Source organism: Benincasa hispida, chromosome 11 (genome assembly GCF_027475165.1).
Source record: "Benincasa hispida cultivar pf3 chromosome 11, pf3_genome.v1.1, whole genome shotgun sequence".
In the NCBI taxonomy this organism is placed as follows: Eukaryota; Viridiplantae; Streptophyta; class Magnoliopsida; order Cucurbitales; family Cucurbitaceae; genus Benincasa; species Benincasa hispida.
In genome coordinates, this window is record NC_143488.1 from 23,027,999 (window position 1) to 23,047,319 (window position 19,321).

At 33.6% G+C, this 19,321-nt stretch overlaps 1 non-coding gene across 1 annotated transcript; it reads left to right on the forward strand.

Annotated features, from left to right (window-relative positions):
• Window positions 1–16,345: 16,345 nt before the first annotated feature.
• LOC120082294 (small nucleolar RNA R71) lies at window positions 16,346–16,452 on the forward strand. The gene has a single exon (XR_005483125.2). It is a non-coding gene; the product is annotated as a small nucleolar RNA R71 (small nucleolar RNA).
• The last annotated feature ends 2,869 nt before the right edge of the window (window positions 16,453–19,321 follow it).

A 19,321-nucleotide genomic window follows, 5' to 3' on the forward strand; every position in this document is an offset into this window, starting at 1 on the left:
CCTTTGAAGTTTATAAATTTGAGTAATTTGAACTGTATATCGATATTATAACCACGAATTGCTCTTCAGTATCATTAGCTTGAGGCACTAGTTCTTGTTTCCGAAATTTATAAATTCGAGAAGAGTATGCTCACTTTTGCCACAAATGAAACAAATTAGTTTGGAATGTTGAGGATGTGTTTTGTCCTTTTATACTTTGCTTGGATATCTTTTATTAGAAAAGTGAGTTTTTTTTTTTCATATGGTTTTTCTTTGGCTTTAAATGACTATTTTTAGGAGATAAATCATTATTATTAAGAGATTAGATTTACTTTCGTGATATTTTCATTACCTTATTGAAAATTGAATCAAAGCGTCTTGCCCCCTTGCCTTATCTTGGACATGATTACGAGTAATTAATACTTCTAGAGATATTTTCTTTTGCTTACGATACATATTTTTATGAAATTCTCTCCATGATAACATAAACTCATCGATTATTCTGGTAAGAATAAGATTACCTCCAATCTTAATTCCTTAAGTTTCTACTTCAGCCACTATCACCTTAAAATCTTATTCTTGCTCTACTACAGATTTTCCATCCATTCAAATGTGAAAGAAGTGATTTATGGCATTTTTGTTGTGTTTGCTTCTTGATCAATGTCATATTTACTCTACAAAACTTTTCATATTTTCTTGGCAGATGTGAATGTAATATCATAATAATCATAGAAATGTGGAAGACAATTTAAAATATAGTATTGATAATTGTACTCATCTTTCTCATACTTATAAATTTTCTCTTGGTATCCCATAAACTCTTCAAGGTTCATGCTTTCAGTATTAATCTTTTTTAGGTTATTCTCTATAAGAACATAAGCCACATTGAGTAGATTAAGGTAGAAAAACAATTTTCCTTCCATCTTTTGAAGTGTACTCCCTTAAATCGAAATGACCTGTGAGATATCCGACATTCTCGTTTGATTTCTCAAAGTAGACTTCATCTTTGAATTCTCCGTAAGTTTGTTGGGAAAATTACAAATAACAGAGGAAAATGGAGTAAATATTAAGAAAAAAGATTTTAATAATTACGTTGAGGTACAAATTTCTCATTCTCTATATGTAGATTTAAACCCTCTGCAATGTGTGTTGAATTTATTGATATCAACCACCAGTGGTACAAATATTCTCTAATATGTCCCCTCTAGGATAGAACAAACCAAGTGAAACATTTGACAGCTCAAACTACTCTGTATTGAAAGATAAGATACTTTTTAGTTTAGTTTTTTTTTTTTTTTTCCTTATTGTGATTCGAGAGAAAAAGTAAGAGTTCTATTTATAGTCAAAATAAAATGTATAACAATAGCATTTGCTTTAACCAATCTCCAAGTACGTCTTTTTAGGACCTTTAATATTAATATTGTTGTTTTTAAAACTTATTAGAGAAATATTGTTGTTTGAAACTTATTAGAGAAATATTTTTGTTTTGAAACTTATTAGAAAATATTATTGTTTTAAGAGTTCGAGGCTAGAGGTCGAATGTTGAGAACTCGCCTAATGTGGAGGTCGAACATTGAGAACTCGACGAGCAAAGAAGAACTTGGAAATAATACATAAGCTGAAACTTCAACCCTCAACAAGGAAAATCTTGTGAATCTCGTTTAGGTTGTCGAAGGTTGAAGTTTCGACACACATCCACCCTCGAGATTGCAGGTTTATTACTTTTTCTTTTTCCCTCATAGAGAAAATAATGTAATGAGATGGTATACTATTGTATCTGTGTACTCGAGCTGCTTCTAACAACCTATGCATTTTGTTATCATTTCGAATTAGATGGAGGCTTGTGGGATTGACATGAGGGGGTGGGGATGGCTATATTTCTGGGAGCGAATTCCAGAAGAATATGAAGCGAATGGATACAAGTTATACCTTGGAATGAAAGACAATTCCGAATTAGCTTTGTCTACGAACAAAATTTTGTATATTAGGTTGTTGAAGGTTACACACATGTCGAAACTTCAAAGCGATTAAGGGGATAAGTGGGCTGAAGCAGATTAAGGAGAGAGCGAGATTCAAAGCGAGATAGTAGGAGAGAGCAAGATGTTGAACGAGATTTTAAGAGAGAGTGAGATTCATAGTGAGAATGTTGGAGAGAGCGAGATTTAGTTTATATTGATTAATCTAACTAACATTGAACTTGGTAAAATGAAATGGTTAAATAATTAAAAAATGAGATTATTCAGGAATACACATTGAATGCTAAGATTACGCATTGAGTTTCTGGTAGTAGATTCATAATAAAAAAAGTGTTTGTGATTGTTCCAGAAGAAATGAAAACTAGTAATCATTAATGGAAAAATAACAACAATAACAGAGAGAGTGAGATATTGAGAGAGAGCAAGAGTGAGAAAGCGAGATCTCAGGAGAGAGCGAGAGTGAGAGAGCGAGATTAGGAGAGAGCGATGCTGAGAGAGTGAGATATTAAGAGAGACCGAGATCTTAGGAGAGACCGAGAGTGAGAGACCGAGATCTTAAGAGAGAGCGAGAGCGATATCTTAGGAGAGAGCGAGATTACGAGAGAGCGATACTGAGAGAGAGATCTTAGGAGAGAGCGAGATTGAGAGAGCGAGACTTTAGGAGAGAGCGAGAGTCTTCACTTTATTTGAACTTTCTATAGAAATATATATAAAAAAAAAAGAGAAAAAAGAGCTAATAATCATACTATAATTGAATAATCATTAGACAATAATTGAATATATTAGATTATTATACTATAATTGAATAATCATTAGACAACAAATTGAATATATTAGACTATTATACTATAATTGAATAATCATTAGACAACAAATTGAATATATTAGATTATTATACTATAATTAAATAATCATTAGACAATAAATTGAATATATTAGATTATTATACTATAAATTGAATATATTAGATTATTATAATGTGAAACTTTATTGATTACAAAAAAAAAATTGAATATACATTAGAATATGAAGCTCGTCTTAGTAACGAAGGATACTTCCTTCGATTATGTCCTAACTGGTTACAAAATCCACATCGTTGTCAAATGGCTGGTTCTGTCCAATCCATCACGTTATGATAACGTGAACTTTTCGGTCTACCAGGTCTTCTCAACAATGATGAATCAGGATGTAAGACAGGCATATTAGGGTGCATGATCCAGTAATCTTCATGTGGTACAGGTTGAAATTGAGAAGAGTAACATTAAGCATACGTTGACAATTTGTAGTAGTCCTCAATAAAATCTTCGTAGTTCATGTTAAAATGTGAGCAAACAGCCATAAAATGCGAGCATAGAATGTCGAATGTTTGCCACTTGTTACATGAACAGTACTGCTCGGTATGATGGCTTGTTCGAGATCACTAAGTCATTTTGTTCACTTGATGTTCCTGCCACTAGCTAACCTCCATGATGCGGGGTGGTATTCGTGGGGTGGAGCATGTTTGGCATGGTTGTATAGACAACTATGCAAAGCAACAAGACTTGAGGTTCGAGAGATAGCTGGACCTCTCATACTTTTGCAACTATGGGCTTGGAAGCGCTTTCCAACAATGGCTCCACAGCTACATCATGTTAATGATGCTCAATTAGTTGGACGAGCCTATGGTTCTCGATATGTTGTTTTAATTCAATTTAATTTTTATATCACTAATCTAGTTAATTTAAATTTTAAATTATTAATTTAAAAATTTAGGTGGAGAGACAAATTTTGTGTGACTAGGACAGCCACATATGTAGTCAACCAATATAGATACAGGTTTGATCTGCTTCAACCTGAACAGGTATATTACACTAAACCTAATTGATTATTTTATTCACATTTTTATTGTATTTTTCTTTAATATTCTATAATATAATATTTTGTGTTTCAGGTTATTTGGGAGTCGTACAAAATTATTGTGCATACTTTGCCTAATTTTTGTACAAATGGTCAAAACATATGGCGGACGATGAGTCCTCTCATATGTTTTCACATTGGTGAGTGGCATCTTCTTGACAGGGTGATGAGACAATTCGGTTTTCAGCAGGATATCCCATTGCCTTGTAATACTGAACCCGTACTGCATGATATTGACCTAAGGACTGGAGGTTGGTCCGAAAAAGTTACACATTTGGTAGTTCGATGGCATTATCGTGCAAGGTTTATTGCAGTGGGGGTTTCTCTTGAACAGTTTCACACAGATGTCACTCCAGAATATATTCATTGGTATAATAATATCACAAGGCGTTACGTCACTCGTCCGGGAGCAGTTGTGGGTCATCTGGTAAATGAATGAATATTATCTAATTTTTTTAATTTAAATTTATTTTAAATGTTGTCTAATTGTTTTATAATTCATAGAGATCAAACAACAGTAGACTCCATGAGGTTGCGAATGATCCGAACCAGGTTCTTGCTATATATAGTGACAACCAAAGCTATATGGAGGAAATTCATTATATGTACGATATACCTATTGTTCCTCCACCAGCTCCTAGACGTAGAGGACCTGTTCGAGAAGAGGATGAGTTTGATGAGGTTGCACATAATGTGGAAGAGTTGCCCCCTATGATGCAGACGTAGAGTCAAACTGATTATGTTAGTCCGATGATGATGATGCCAGTATTTGGTTCAGGACATTATGACTCAAAGGCCGGTCCTTCGTCTTCATATGTGCATGGACATGGTCGGGGTCGTGGAGAGCATAACGAATATTTATATTATGAAGCACCTGCAGAGGTACCAGAGCAACATCAAGAAGAACTCGAGCAACCTCAAGTTTGAAGTCAACGATGACAACGAAAACCAGCTCGAAATCAACGACGTCCGCCTTGTGGGACACATTGATTTTTTTAATTATTTTTATATAAATGAGATATTTAATTTACATTTTTTTATTTTTATGAGTTATTATTTTTTTAAATTTATTCTTTTTAGAATTTAAATAAAATAATAAAATATTTTTAAAAATTGTTTTTATAAAATGGAAAATTAAAAAAAAAAGAAAGGATTAGAAAGAAGAAGGTGGAATGTGTAATAATTAAAAAGGAAAAAAAAAGGGGAAATTTGTACGGTATTCTCACTCTCTATCAAAATCTCGCTATTTCGCTCTCGCTCTCGCTCTCGAATTTGATTGGGAAGTTCAGTGGGAAAAAGGAGATTCATTAGCTTGTTATTTAGTCAGACTTGCTGAGATTACAAAATCTGTAAAAATCATTCAACAAGCTTTGGAAGGAATTCCAGGGGGACCTTATGAAAATTTAGAAATACGATCTTTTGATAGATGAAGGTCTCCAGAATGATAATTAAACAGACTCAATAATAATGTTAGGAAGGGCAAGGTCGAGGGTTCAAAATTCGATCTATCTAGGTCGAATTTTCAACCCTCGACTTATTTTTTTAAAAAAACAACAATATTTTTCCTAAATAGTTTATAAAAGGACAATATCCTTTTAATTTTTCCGTATTTTTACATAAAAGTAAAGAATTGTCTCTATAACTCAAATGAGACAAGGAGAAGAAAAATAAGAAAGAATACAGGAAAAACAATAGGGATACGGACGATCAACGACTAGTGGCAGTGACACCCATGAGTCGGGAGAAGAAGAGGGAGAACAAAGTTTAGGAAGCTAGAAGAAATTAGAAAAGACATATCTTTTAAAAATCTCAAGTTTTAGGTATAATTTCAATTTGGTCTCTACATTTTAGAATGTTACATTTGTAATCCTAACTTTCGAGTTCGATTTCAATGTAGTAATAGGTTTCAAATGTTACCCTTTTAGTACTCAAGTTTTGAGTTTTGTTTCAATTTGGTCATTAGATCTCAAAATTTTTACTTCAACCTCAATTTTTTTTAACTAAATATTCATTTCAATTTTTGGATCTAATATCTATTAATTAACTTTAAATAAATATGAAGTGGAATTTTGAAATTAATTTTACTAGTGATGGAAAAAATAGTGAAATTTAATTAATTATAATTTTTTTAATTATTTTAAATTAATTAATATGCATTTAAAAAAATATAATGTTAAAAGTGAGAATCTTTAAATGTAAGGATCGACATGAAATAAAATTGAGGCCTCGAGGGTAAATTTGTAATATTTTTAAATATAGGGACTAAATTGAAATCATACACAAAATTTAAGGACAAAAAAATAAAATATTTTGAAATCTAGTGACCAAATAAAAACTAGACCTAAAATATAGGGACAAAAAAATATATTGTTAACTTATTTTTTTTAAAAAAAATAGGTGCCATGTGCGGAAAAATTAATAGAGGGGCCAAGAATACTACCAAAATCAAACTCAAAGGATATAATTGATAGTTTGAAAATTCAGGACCCAAATGCAACTAAACCAAATCTTATATCACAAAAAGTCTTATCATTTAGCATTTTGAAGATGCTGACAAAATACTTTTAGAGGATGCAATTTATTTGAGGACTATGTGGTTTATCTTTAAAACATGTGAATTTTGTGAATTTTCACGGATAATTTTGTTTCTTAAATTCAAATACAGGTGATTTATTTTTATTGATTTTTATACTAACTAGATTCCACACTGTATTTTAATTCAGAATGATTCTGGATTTGTTTGTAATTACATCATAATTTTATGTTTTGGTTTATACAATTTGGTAAAAGGTATTTTATAAAAACAATAGTATCTAGTTTGTTAGGATCATTAAAAATTTATTTTTTAAAAATGTTGAGGGTATTTTTGGCGTTCGCAAATTATTAATAAATAATTTATTAGCTATTTTTCTAATCCTGAAAATATTTTATTATGTTTATAAATGAATCTTTATAAAATCTTATTCTTCTTGTCAACCCTAATGTATATACATATGTATGCATACTGTATATTTGGTTGTGTTTCATCTTAGGTTTGTATACTATTTTTCTCTTGAAAAGTCAGTTTTACCTCTAAAATTGTCGAGTTGTATAGATCATTGATAGAATGGGAGCATAATGGTATCTATATAATGTTATTAATATCAGGATAAAAATCTTTTATCAACGATGTTCATGGCAAGTCAAACACATGTACAATGGATGTGCAAAGAATGATGTGTTATCGGTCATGTGATCAACTAGCACAAGAGTTAAAAAGTCTATTATTGAGCATCAGTAATAAAAACATGTCACTCATATGGTATCTGTGATATACTTCTATCAATGATAGAAGTTGATGAAAGTCTATCAGTAGTATAAATTTATCACTGATGAAAGTTCATCAAATATAAAAGCATCAATAATCAACTTTTATCAGTGGTAGAATCATATCATAATTTTTCTTTAGTGATATACTACAACTAGATATATAATAATAGAACTCTATCAATTAGTGCTAAGCTTCTATTAGTGATAGAAGCCTATCACTAAAGAACATGATAGAATGTGAATTTAAATGATGACCAATTTAGGCTTGGTTTTATAATCATTTGGTTTTGATTTTTAATTTTTAAAACATTAAATCTATTTTCTCGTAGTTTCTTTAAATGGCCTCCATTTTTTTTAAGGGAGAGAATTGAATCCTCATCCAAATTCAAAAAATAAAAACAAATTTTTTTAAAAAATACTTTTTTTAGTTTTCAAAATTTGGCATAGTTTTTTAAACTAATGGTAAAAAGTATATGACAAAGGAAGAAATTTGGAGGTAGAAATAGTGTATATAGGCTTAATTTTTAAAATAAAAACCAAACACTAAACCTCTTTAGTAATCATTTGATTTTTTTGTATTTGTTTTTTAAAATTAAGTCTATTTCATCAACATTTCTTACAAATGATTTTGCATTTTTCTTAAGTACAATGGTTGAATCTTAGCCAAATTCAAAAAAAATAAAATAAAATAAAATTTAAAGATACTTTTAAATTTTCAAAATTTTACAAGAATTGAGCATCTGAGGGGTGTTAGATTGTATGCCCTAAACTTGTTGTTTGTACATAAATAAACAAACTTCTTATTATTAATAATGTTATTTTATTTTATGTTTTGCATAACTCAATCCAATAAACAAAACATAAGGTTCTTTACATGAGACTTGAACGATATGTAGTTGACACACAGTGGATTTCAATCAAGTAATAACTTAAAGGGTCTATAGTAGATGGATATGGTTGGGTGCCTTATCCTAGTGATACTATGGATATAGCTTACTTTGTAATTATTAAAATGTTGTAGTCCAAATCGTTCATGTAGAGGTATATAAATAGAATCCTATACAAAGAGTTTCTATAACACTAGACTGCGAAATAATTAATCTCTCTTGATAACTCTGTTAATTGAAGAGATTAATATTTCACAGGATGATCATATATAACTCTATCTTAATCCTAAATGAGTTATGAACTCCTGCATGAAAGAGTTAAATAATATGCAGTGGAAGTATCAAGGATCCATAAACATTCTAATGTAGGAATGTATCAACAGTAACAGAAGCACAAGGATCATCTAAGCACTCAAATTCACTAATTTTGGCAAAATATAAAGCATGCTTTTGCAGAAACAAGTGGGTTTCAAGACATACCTCTTGTAGAACTTCTTCAAAGCTCTTTCACCAGCTGCTATCTTCTCCAAAACTTGTTGTAGACCACCTGAAGATCTTCTCCACTATTCTTTTGGTGCTCTAGATTGAGTTGTGGGACTCAAAACAAGTTTGAATCAAGGGATGAAGGAGAAAAGCTCACTGCAACAACCTTGTTGAAGAACCCTTTCTTTAACTCGAATTTTCTCTAAACTTCTCTATAGATTGCATATCCGATTTTCACTCCAATCTTCTCATTATATTGCAGATCAACATGCAAAGAAAAGAGTTGCATGAGTTGCAGCTCATGCTTGGAGAAGACAAGGCATGAAGATGCAATATGCGTGAGCTAGTTCAAAGATGGATAATGGAAGATCTTCATTTTCCATTTAAGTGTTTTTTTTTTCTTTTCCTTTTTCAATTTTATCTCAAAAAAACAAATTTTGATTTTATAAAATCTATTTTGATTTTAAAAAAGAAAAATTAATTAATTTCATATCAAATATTAAATTAATTTTAACACATATCCATCTTTATATATTTAAATCATATTTAAATATATAAATTCTCCTATTAAGTTTAATTCTAAAATTAAACATGTAATTACATCTCAAATAATTATTAATTCCCTTAATTCTAATTTAAATGATTCAAATTAACTTATCAGCTATTCTAGAGCTAGTCCGTTACGAGCTAGTAGGGGTACCTTGCAGACCTATAGATCATGGGCTCCAACGATCCGAGATTAATTTGCTAAACTCATTACACCAAATTAAACCTCATTCGTTAACTAATGAGTCACTCCACTAAAGCCCATAGTTACATTTCCCTCACTGTAAATATATTATGTCCACATGATTTAACCATAATCAACAAGTCGACCATTCACAGGTTGTTCGTAATAACGGCTGGGTCAAATATCTGTTTACCCCTGAGATTACGTCTTATTTCTCAAGTCACTATTGATCCTCTAATGAACAACTGCTTTGTGATCCAATCACTAAACCAAACTCTCTTAGCCTAGTGAGAGGGTGGGGTCCCTTGTTCAAGACCTGGGTTCAGTAGTTGAGAGAACAACCTTTCTCCTATCCTTAAATCGAGTAGGCGTGAACTCCATCTTGCAAGGCTATGTCCTCAGCTATTCATCCGGTCTTATGCCCAAAATGTTAAGCTTATTGAGTAGTACTGTTGGACTGCTCTCACCGTTTGCAGATCAAAAGATAATCCCGAACAAACAGGAGTTCATAGCTAGCTCAGGATTAAGATCGAGTTACCTAGGTCATCTAGGTAAAATAGTCAGTCTTAAATAGTAAACAACATTATAAAGTAAGAGTGACTTATTTCTTGGCCCAGTTCTTATGCAAACTCATTACATAGGATGTCCCCACTTCTCATGCCATAACATATACGAATTAGAATCAAATCATATGTAGCACTTTACAACTCTTTTTAACAACTACAAAGTAGGCCACATTCAATGGTGTTACTAGAATAAGGTACCCAACCTCATTCATGTACCATAGATCATTTTGACTATTTACTCGAACCCGATCCACTCTTATGTCTCCACATAAAGTTCAAGTACTCATACTATAGTCATGGGTCTTAGTTTATTGGATTTAGACTTTCATACAATTTATGAAATCAATAACAAGTATATTGATACTAGAAAATGTTTATTATTTTACAAACTGCGAGTTTTTAGGACATAAAACTCAACAATACTCCCACTAGGACTAAAACTCCAGTGGATCAATATATACAAATATATACAATGTTGAGTTTACATGGAGAGAATAAAATGTACAAATACAATAAACTAGGGCATTACAATACCCATAAATTCTCCCACTTGCCCTAGTGATACAAAACTTGTAGACCTAGTCCTACTAGGTGACCCTTGAACACTTTAGCTGAGAAAGCCTTCGTAAATGGATCAACTATGTTTCTTTTGCTGATTCGCTTGCAACTACATACTCAGCTTTCATTGTGGAGTCCATAATACAATTCTGCTTGATGCTTCTCCACACAATTGCTCCTCCGTTAAAAGTGAATACTGACCCCGAAGTTGATTTTCTCGAATCAATATCGGTCTAAAAGTTAGAATCAATGTATGCAGTAAGGATCGGATCCTTAGAACCATACATGAGCATATAATCTCTCATTCTCTAAAGATACTTGAGAATTTTTTTAATAGTAGTTCAATGGTCATGACTAGGATTGGACTGAAATCTGCTGACAATTCCTACGATATAGCATATATCGGGACCAGTACACAACATTGCCTACATCAAACTCCTAATTGCAGATGCATATGGAATTCGATTCAACTCCTCAACCTCTTGAGGTGTCTTAGGACTCTATTCCTTAGACAAGTGAATTCCATGTCTGAAAGGTAAAGATCTTTTCTTAGAATTTTGCATTTTATACCTAGACAACATCTTGTCTATATAAGATGCTTGAGATAATGCCAATATTTTGTTCTTGCGATTTCAAACTATTAGGATTCGAAGAACATACTGTGCTTCTCTCAAATCTTTCATTTGGAATTGTGAATCCAACCATCTCTTAACTTCAGCTAGATATTCTACCTCATTCCCAATGAGCATAATATCATCAACATACAACACCAGAAAATCGACAGTTTTTTTTTTTTGATTTTCTTGTATACACAAGGTTCATCAACATTTTGTTCAAAGCTATAAGATTTGATCGCATTGTCAAAAATCATATTCTAGAATCTAGAAGCTTTTTTTAATTCATAAATGAATCGATTAAGCTTGCAAATCTTTTGCTCTTGACCTTGCTGTATGAACCCTTCTGGTTGAGAAATATAGATACTTTCTTCAAGATAGCCATTCAGAAAAGCTGTCTTGACATCCATTTGCCATATTTTATAATCATAAAATGTGACAATGGACAAGAGTATTCTAATAGACTTTATCATGGCAATTGTAGAGAAGGTTTCTTTAAAATCTAACCCCTCTCTTTGGGTAAACCCTTTTACCACAAGTCTAGCTTTGTAGGTCTGTACCTTACCAGCTTAGTCTTGTTTTCTCTTTTAGATCCACTTACAATCGATGGGTTTTACCCTTTCAGGTTGATCTACAAGATAACAGACATAATTAAAATATATAGATTCTATTTCAAGGTCCATGGCTTTAAGCCATTGGTCTTTGTCCACATCATTCTTTACTTGATTAAAAGACAATGGATCCTCTAAATCAACATTTGGTATGATGATTTGAGTTTAAGTTAAACCCATGTATCGGTCAGGCTATTGCACAACCCTCCAATTACAACGAGGCATTCCCAACTCTTAAAAAGGATGTGGAGTATCAGTTTCATCAACAAATCTTGTTGACGGACCTGCTCTATAAACAACTTTTGTTGAAGGACCTACTCGATCAATAACTCTTGTTGATACGTTTGTCGTTTCTCTGGACATTTCTTCTATTACTAGCTTACTGCAAGGTTGATAGTTCTTTATATGATCTTCTTCTAGGAAGTTTGCATTTGTAAATACAAATACTTTATCTTCCTGAGGATCATAAAAGAGACAACTTCTTGTTTTCTTTGGGTAGCCTATAAGTAGACACACTTTTGAACAGTGTTCTAAATTTTTAGGATTTTTCACCAACACATGTGCTAGACAACCCTAAATCCTGAAGTAATATAGATTTCCTCTACATCCTCTCCAGAGCTTGTAAGATGTTTCAGAAATACTTTTCGAGGGAACCATGTTCAAAATATACACCACAGTTCTAACTACGTGTCCCCAAAAAGAATTTGGTAACTGAGTGTAACTCATAATGGAATGAACCATGTCCAACAAGATTCTGTTTCTTCTCTCTGCCACACCATTCTACTGAGATGTGCCAAGGGCTATGAGTTGAGACTGAATTCCATTTTCTATCAAATAGTTCTGGAATTTTATGTCCATATACTCACCACCTCAATCTGATCGAAGTGTTTTAATCTTTTTACCTAATTTGTTCTCAACCAAAGTTTTATACTCTTTGAATTTTTCAAAAGTTTCAGACTTTTGGTGCATTAGATAAGCATGCCCATACCTAGAATAATCATCTACAAAACTGATGAAATATTCATACCCTTTTCGTACTCTAACATTTAGAGGCCCACAAAGTCTGAGTGAATCAGCTATAAGGGTTCTTTGGCTCTAAGACCTTTTCCAAAAAAAGATCTTTTTGTCATTTTACCCTCAAGACAAGACTCACATGATGGTAATGAACTGTCTTCCAACTTATTTAGATGACCGTTCTTAACCAATCTCTCAATCTCGTTTAGATTTATGTGACCTAGTCTCAAGTGTCAAAGATAGGCATTTGGAGAAATCTTTCTCTTCTTATGAGTCCCAGCAGTTTTAAACATCTCTATGTTCAACACAGCTTTGACCTTAGTTGGTTTTAACATGTACAAGTTTTTTTTTCTAATTTTGCAGAGTAAATCTGTTTATTTCCCATATTGATGAACACTTCACCATTTTCGAAATAAACTTTATAATTTTGTTCTAGCAAATAGGAGACAGATATTAGATTCCTTTTCATAGAAGGAATATAATATATATATTTCAAATAATGTACTTATCTCCTGTCAATAACTTCATATCTCCCACTGCTTTGGCTGAAACAATCTTCTCGGTCCCTACCTTAAAGACTTTTTCACCTTCTGTCAATTGTCTCCAAGAACTGGTTTCCAGTGAGATAGTACATACATGATTAGCAACAACTGACTTAATTATCCAGATTTTATCGTTTTCCACTAAACATGCTTCGATAACAAGTAAATCATATTTATCTTGTTGTTTGAATTTAGCATTCTCATCTATATAATTCATAATTTTAGATGAGTTGGGAGATAGAGAACAATCCTCTGTTAAAACTTTGCTGGTGTAATCAACCGTTAGTAATTTGTTTGTTGATTTGATTTTATTGTTAATAATATCGGAAGTGAGCATTATAGAATTCGACATGCTGATAAAATTCAAAAAAATTCTAATTAGAAAATTGTAACTAAATCCAAAATCAAATTTTTAGCAAAAAATAATAATGTACCCATGACCATTATTTATTTGCAACGATATTTTAGTGTGTCAGAATATGTGTTACCATGGGGCAATCAGATACTCCTTCACTAAAACAAACAATTTTGACCAAACATTATCCACGGAATAACTCTTATTCCTATTGTCTCCGGAATAACTCTTATTCCTACAGACGTTTAGTTATCGTTTTTGGTTAAGATCTTTACTAACAACTTAGTAATTCTTGTAAGTGTGACCCGCCATTTTCAGATCTTATAGGACAGTATCAATTTGCCTCTGAAATAAAAGACAACATCCAAGATGGAACTATAAGACACTATTCATTTTACTAAAGCCTGGGTTGTTTTGAATCCTATGGTACAACCCTCCATAGGGATCGTCGCGGTCATCGACTAGCTAGTGCCACATAAAAACGACAGTAGACGCAACATAGGAATCTCACGGTTTAAACTAATGGAGGAAACCTTAGGAAAATGTTGACACATTTCCTTCACCCACTTACTATGAACCAGTTCCCTTATTCACCTTGTTATTGACCCATGCAAAAAATTTTCCGTATGGAGTAGTCGAGGTAAAATCGACAAGAAGCCGAACATGGATCTCACGGTGTGAACTCTTGAGAACGTGAGAGCTAATTATATCAAATATATTATTAATCTCCCACTGAAGTGTTCTATTTGAGTAGATTTATACTTGGGTTCTTTTCGACTAATAAAACAACCTTAAGTCTATGTTGTTTATCCAAGTATAACTCTTATAATTGGATTTTAACCTATGATGTCTAGGTGATAAACCATTTTATTACCTCACATCACTCTCGTATGGTCATAAAATTGGTTACCAATGCTCAATTATTCGACCATAATCCCCAGGTAGGAGGTGTTCCGTAACCCTTCAACTTAAGTACCCCTAGCCTTAGATAGAACTATATATCGGTTGAGTTTGTAACCATGTTTTGTAAGTTTTAACAATTAAAATAGGTGATCAACCTACGTGAGCATGCAGCTGTTGTTTATGGATTTTAAATGTCTAACCCAATTTTATAACAACTTATAAAACTTTAGACATGCTAAACATCCATAACGTACATGAGGCATTCAACATTTAATATAACATTTATATTAAATACGAGAAACCCTAACATGCATACTATATATTATAACAATTATAACATACTTTCAATGCATGTAACATGCTTCCTATGGTGGGATTTTAAATCTAAATGGCGTACTATATGCACATAAAAAATTTATTTAATTATAATATACATCAAATGCATAAATAATTAAACACAGATCGATATGATTTCTAGTTTTAGCAAAAAATAGCAAACAAAACCTAATTATTATAAAACAGCTACTGAACCGCTCCAAAACAAACTCAAGTAGCTTGAACCAGACCCGAATCGTCTGAATCGGACTAGCAAAGTCTAAACCGGACCAACAAGAACCATTCGAAGCTGAACCGGACCAGACCACAAGAGAACCGGTTGAATCGACAGCCCTTGCACATGTTCAACATCTCGCTAAGTCTCATCGTTTAGTAATGATGACCATCGTCTTGCATTTTGCCTAATCGTTTAGCAAAGCTACATGATCGTGTAGTATTTTCCTTCTATCGCATAGTGTCATTGTCTAGTGACTAAGGAAGCTATGCGATCTCTTTATGTCTCACACTATCGCACAGGTCCATTGTTTAGCACGGACAATTTACTACAAGATCGCTTAGCTCCATTGTCTAATGCATAAGTCGATTGTTTAGCGTGTACAAAAGGCAAACGATCGTTTAATGCCATCAGATAGCATTCAACGCATTGCCCAGTTGCCGCACAAAGGTATGCGATCACGTAGTGCTATCGCATAGTCACTCGACCCATCGCATAGCTACCGTATAGAGGTAAGCGATCGTAGTAAGCGATCGCTCAGGGCTATCATATAGGTCTTCATCACATCACTTAGTTCTATCGTATAGAACCAAACAATCGCTTAACACCATTGTCTAGCACTTCATGTCATCGTTTAGTATCTGTTGTAGCTAAACGTCGCTTAGCTCCATCGTATAGAACATCATCGCGTCGTTCAGCATCGTAGGTAAGCGATTTGTTTAGTTCCATCACATAGAAACTTCAACGCATCACTTAGCACTTCGTCTACACGATCGCTTAGCTCCGCATCTAAACGATCACTCAGCGCTATTGCGTAGCACTTCATCACATCGCTTATCGTGTATTTATATGAAAAAACCCTGGCGGTCCCTCTCTCTGAGCCACAGGCTGACTCCCTTGCTATTGGTTGCTCTTCCAATAAAAATTAGGGTGATTTTGCCACCCCGGGTTGTAAGTGTTTGAAAAAGAATTGTTTTTGACAAAGTACACTGATTGAGAATTTCATGGGCATTCTTCAAAAGAATGTGATTCTTCACATACGGCACAGCTGGTGCTTGTTTTCTCTATCGCATTTACTTGCCCATTTCGAGTTCCTAAATTATTTATTGCGATGTCTTGTAACTAGTTTATCATTGCATTCATCTGATTTTGTAATGATGCGATGGCACTATTACTCGTATTACCTTCTATGGGCTTTATTCTTTGATCGCTTTCTTGTCAATCTTCTTGGTTTTTCGAGATGCGATCAAGAATATTCTTTGCTTCATCATATGTTTTATCCAGAAGACCTTCTGCTGCTGCCGCATTGGCAACTATCTGCGATGAAGAGTTGAGTCCATGATAGAAAATCTCGACTTGGAGGAAATCTGGTAATCCATTGTGTGGACAGTCGCGTACTAGTCTCTTGAATCTCGCCCATGCATCACTAAGCGATTCATCTTCTTCTTGTTCAAAATTGGTGATCAATTTCCTCCTTCTAGCATTTTCTGTGGGAGGGAAATACTTCTTCATAAACTTCTCCATAACTTGCTCCCACGACGTTATCTCTCTTGGTTCGAGAGAGTATGCCCATTTTCTTGCTTTATCGCATAGTAAAAATGGAAATAACGTGAGTCGAACCCCTTTTGAGAAAATATTAGAGAACACAAAAGTGTTGCAAATTTCAATGAAGCTTCATAGATGAGCGTGCGGATCTTCACAATGCCGTCCTTCGAACTGTCCTGCTGTTTGTATCATTTATAACATTACTGGCTTCATTTCGATCCTTGATCCTTCCAATGCTGGTCTCATGATTCCTACGGAGAATTCATACAAATTTGGCGACCCATAGTCCCAGATGGGTTTATTGCGATCATTTGCCAGTAGGATGGGATTTTCCATCATGTTGTTTTCATTTGCTATTTGTTCATCAGTTTGTTCAACAATTCTACGAACTCTTCCTTGTTGATTACGTCTATTTTTTTGCTTTTTGTGAAAAGTTCTTTCGATCTCTAGGTTGTACTTGAGCTCAGGATATGTTCTTCACTCATACGACGCTTGCTTCTTCCTTCACAGGTGGAATGGTAATACCTCAATGGTTCAAAGCTGTAAAGATCAAAGAGTTTTGATGTTTGCTCAATCTTTACTGTAATCCCTGGCAACGGTGCCAAAAACTTGATTCGTTGATTTATCATGCGATGAAAGGAAATGTGGATGTGATGATCATGCAAGTTTTCCTAACAAAGCCAAAGTATAAGCTTTCTTAGGGTCCTGGTAAGTCCACGGTCGAACACAGGGATTACTAAATAGATATGCGTCGGACTCTCTGATCGTATTACGATGGTGTTAAAGAAGTAGATGGTGATTTAACTTAGATTTTCTAATTTGATGGAAGCAAATGCGTAGCGATGAAAGGGTGATGTTGTGACAAGTATGCGCTGAAGGGGTTGAGAAGAGGTTTTGCTAGCATTTCTTAAGATATTGTACAAGTCATGCGATCATGCTATACACAAATATTAAGCACTATATTTCTCAATACATAAGGTCACATTTCCTATTTCTAGGATGCATGTGATGTGTATGGAATGTAACAAATAAAACTTATTTCTACGTCTCTAGTCTTGCTTATGCGATCTAATCCGACTCTCTCAAGTACTCCAAATGATGAATGAAGCATACATAAGACAAGATGATCGCATAAAGTGCATAGCTTAAGTCATGCCAGGTAAATACTTCTGAACTCATTCACAAATGTAGTTACTCATGCATGGTGTGGAGAGACTGATCATAAATTGAAATGATGTTTCCATTTTTTCGAATAAAGTATTTGAGTACAAAACAATAAATGGTGTAAGGAGTATTAAACCAGGTAAACAATGTCTTGCTTCCTCTGGCTTTTTACACTACTCTTATCACTTCAACTCTTTCCCAAATTTTAGAATCTTTCTCTCGCAAAAGTTGGGTGTCTCTCCTTTGTGCTATTTCCGGCAGTCTCTCGACCTCTTCGAAAAAGTAATTCCCTTCCCTCGGCTTCACCTCGCTTCTTCTCGCTTTCCCTCTTGTTTGGTAACATTGGGTATTTATAGATTTCTAAGCAAAGCAATTCTTCTCACTAATGATTGTGTGGATGGGCAGCATTAATTTCCATACCCTGTTGCGCCATCTGATGGTCACCGGAAGTTCAATGTATTTGCAATGGTATAGTCTTCAATGGCCGTCAACTGAATTTCTGATTTGACCATTATCAGCTTTATGTCCCATCTTGTTTCATTACATTAGGCTACCGCCTTTATGTAAAGCCATCACGTGATCATCTTTAAGGTACCCTTGGATCGCAAATTCAAATACGCCATTGCATTGTGCCTTTGGATCGCAAACTCAAGTGCGCCATCGCATTGTACCTGCACAGAATAACGCAATTTAACTTCTTTAATGCGCTGAGCATTAGCGATCGCAATTTTCTTTTAGTTTGGCGCATCCAATCGTAATATTTCTTATTTCAACATCGCTTTCTCCCATTGTTTTAATAATTTGAGCTTTAATAACTTTTATTTCTGCCAGTTATCACACTGTCTTACGATGAGGCGCGCACACAGATTTCTAGAATTTCCATCAAAAGTTGTAGCGTCGTGACGCTAGATTAGCATTGCAACGCTATCCTATTTTCACAGTCTGCCTTGTAGTGTAATGCTGGAGCGTAAGGCTAGCGTAGTTGCCCTGTGATGAATAGTGACAGTTTAATTTTGCCAACTTTTTTATATTTGATGCTTTCAAGCTCCAAATTGACTCGTTCAAAGCCCGTTTTTCTTCTAAATGACTTATTTGCCCTCTTGGGATGAATTTACCTATAAAATAAAGATTTAAAGCATAAGAATTATACAAATATGGTAACTTTAAGGATATAATATTAGCTTTTTTTTTAGAGTTATCAATAGGGCTACACTACGATAAGGGAAAAGCCAACAAAACAACATTGTCCCGGAGCGTCGTTACGCTGTAAACGTGATGTGCACGCATCTAGCAACCTCCAGATCATGGCTTCAAGTGTGTCTGGCAGTTCTTCTAGCAATTCTTTTTGTTGTTGTTTTTTTAATTAGTAATTAGTAAGAATTAATTTTAATGGTATTTTATTAATTAAATCAATATAAGGGTTATAATAATTTAATTAATGTTTAGGAAGCCGAGTTTGGTCCAATGTTGCATTTATAACATACCCATGCATCATTTATATTATAACTATAATAATATGTAGTATGGATGATGGATGAATGTTCTTTATTTTCATTATTTATTATATAAATGTTATGAATAATGTAATGAAAATGGAGATGCATGAAGTATGATACCACTTTAGAAAAATATAATTGTT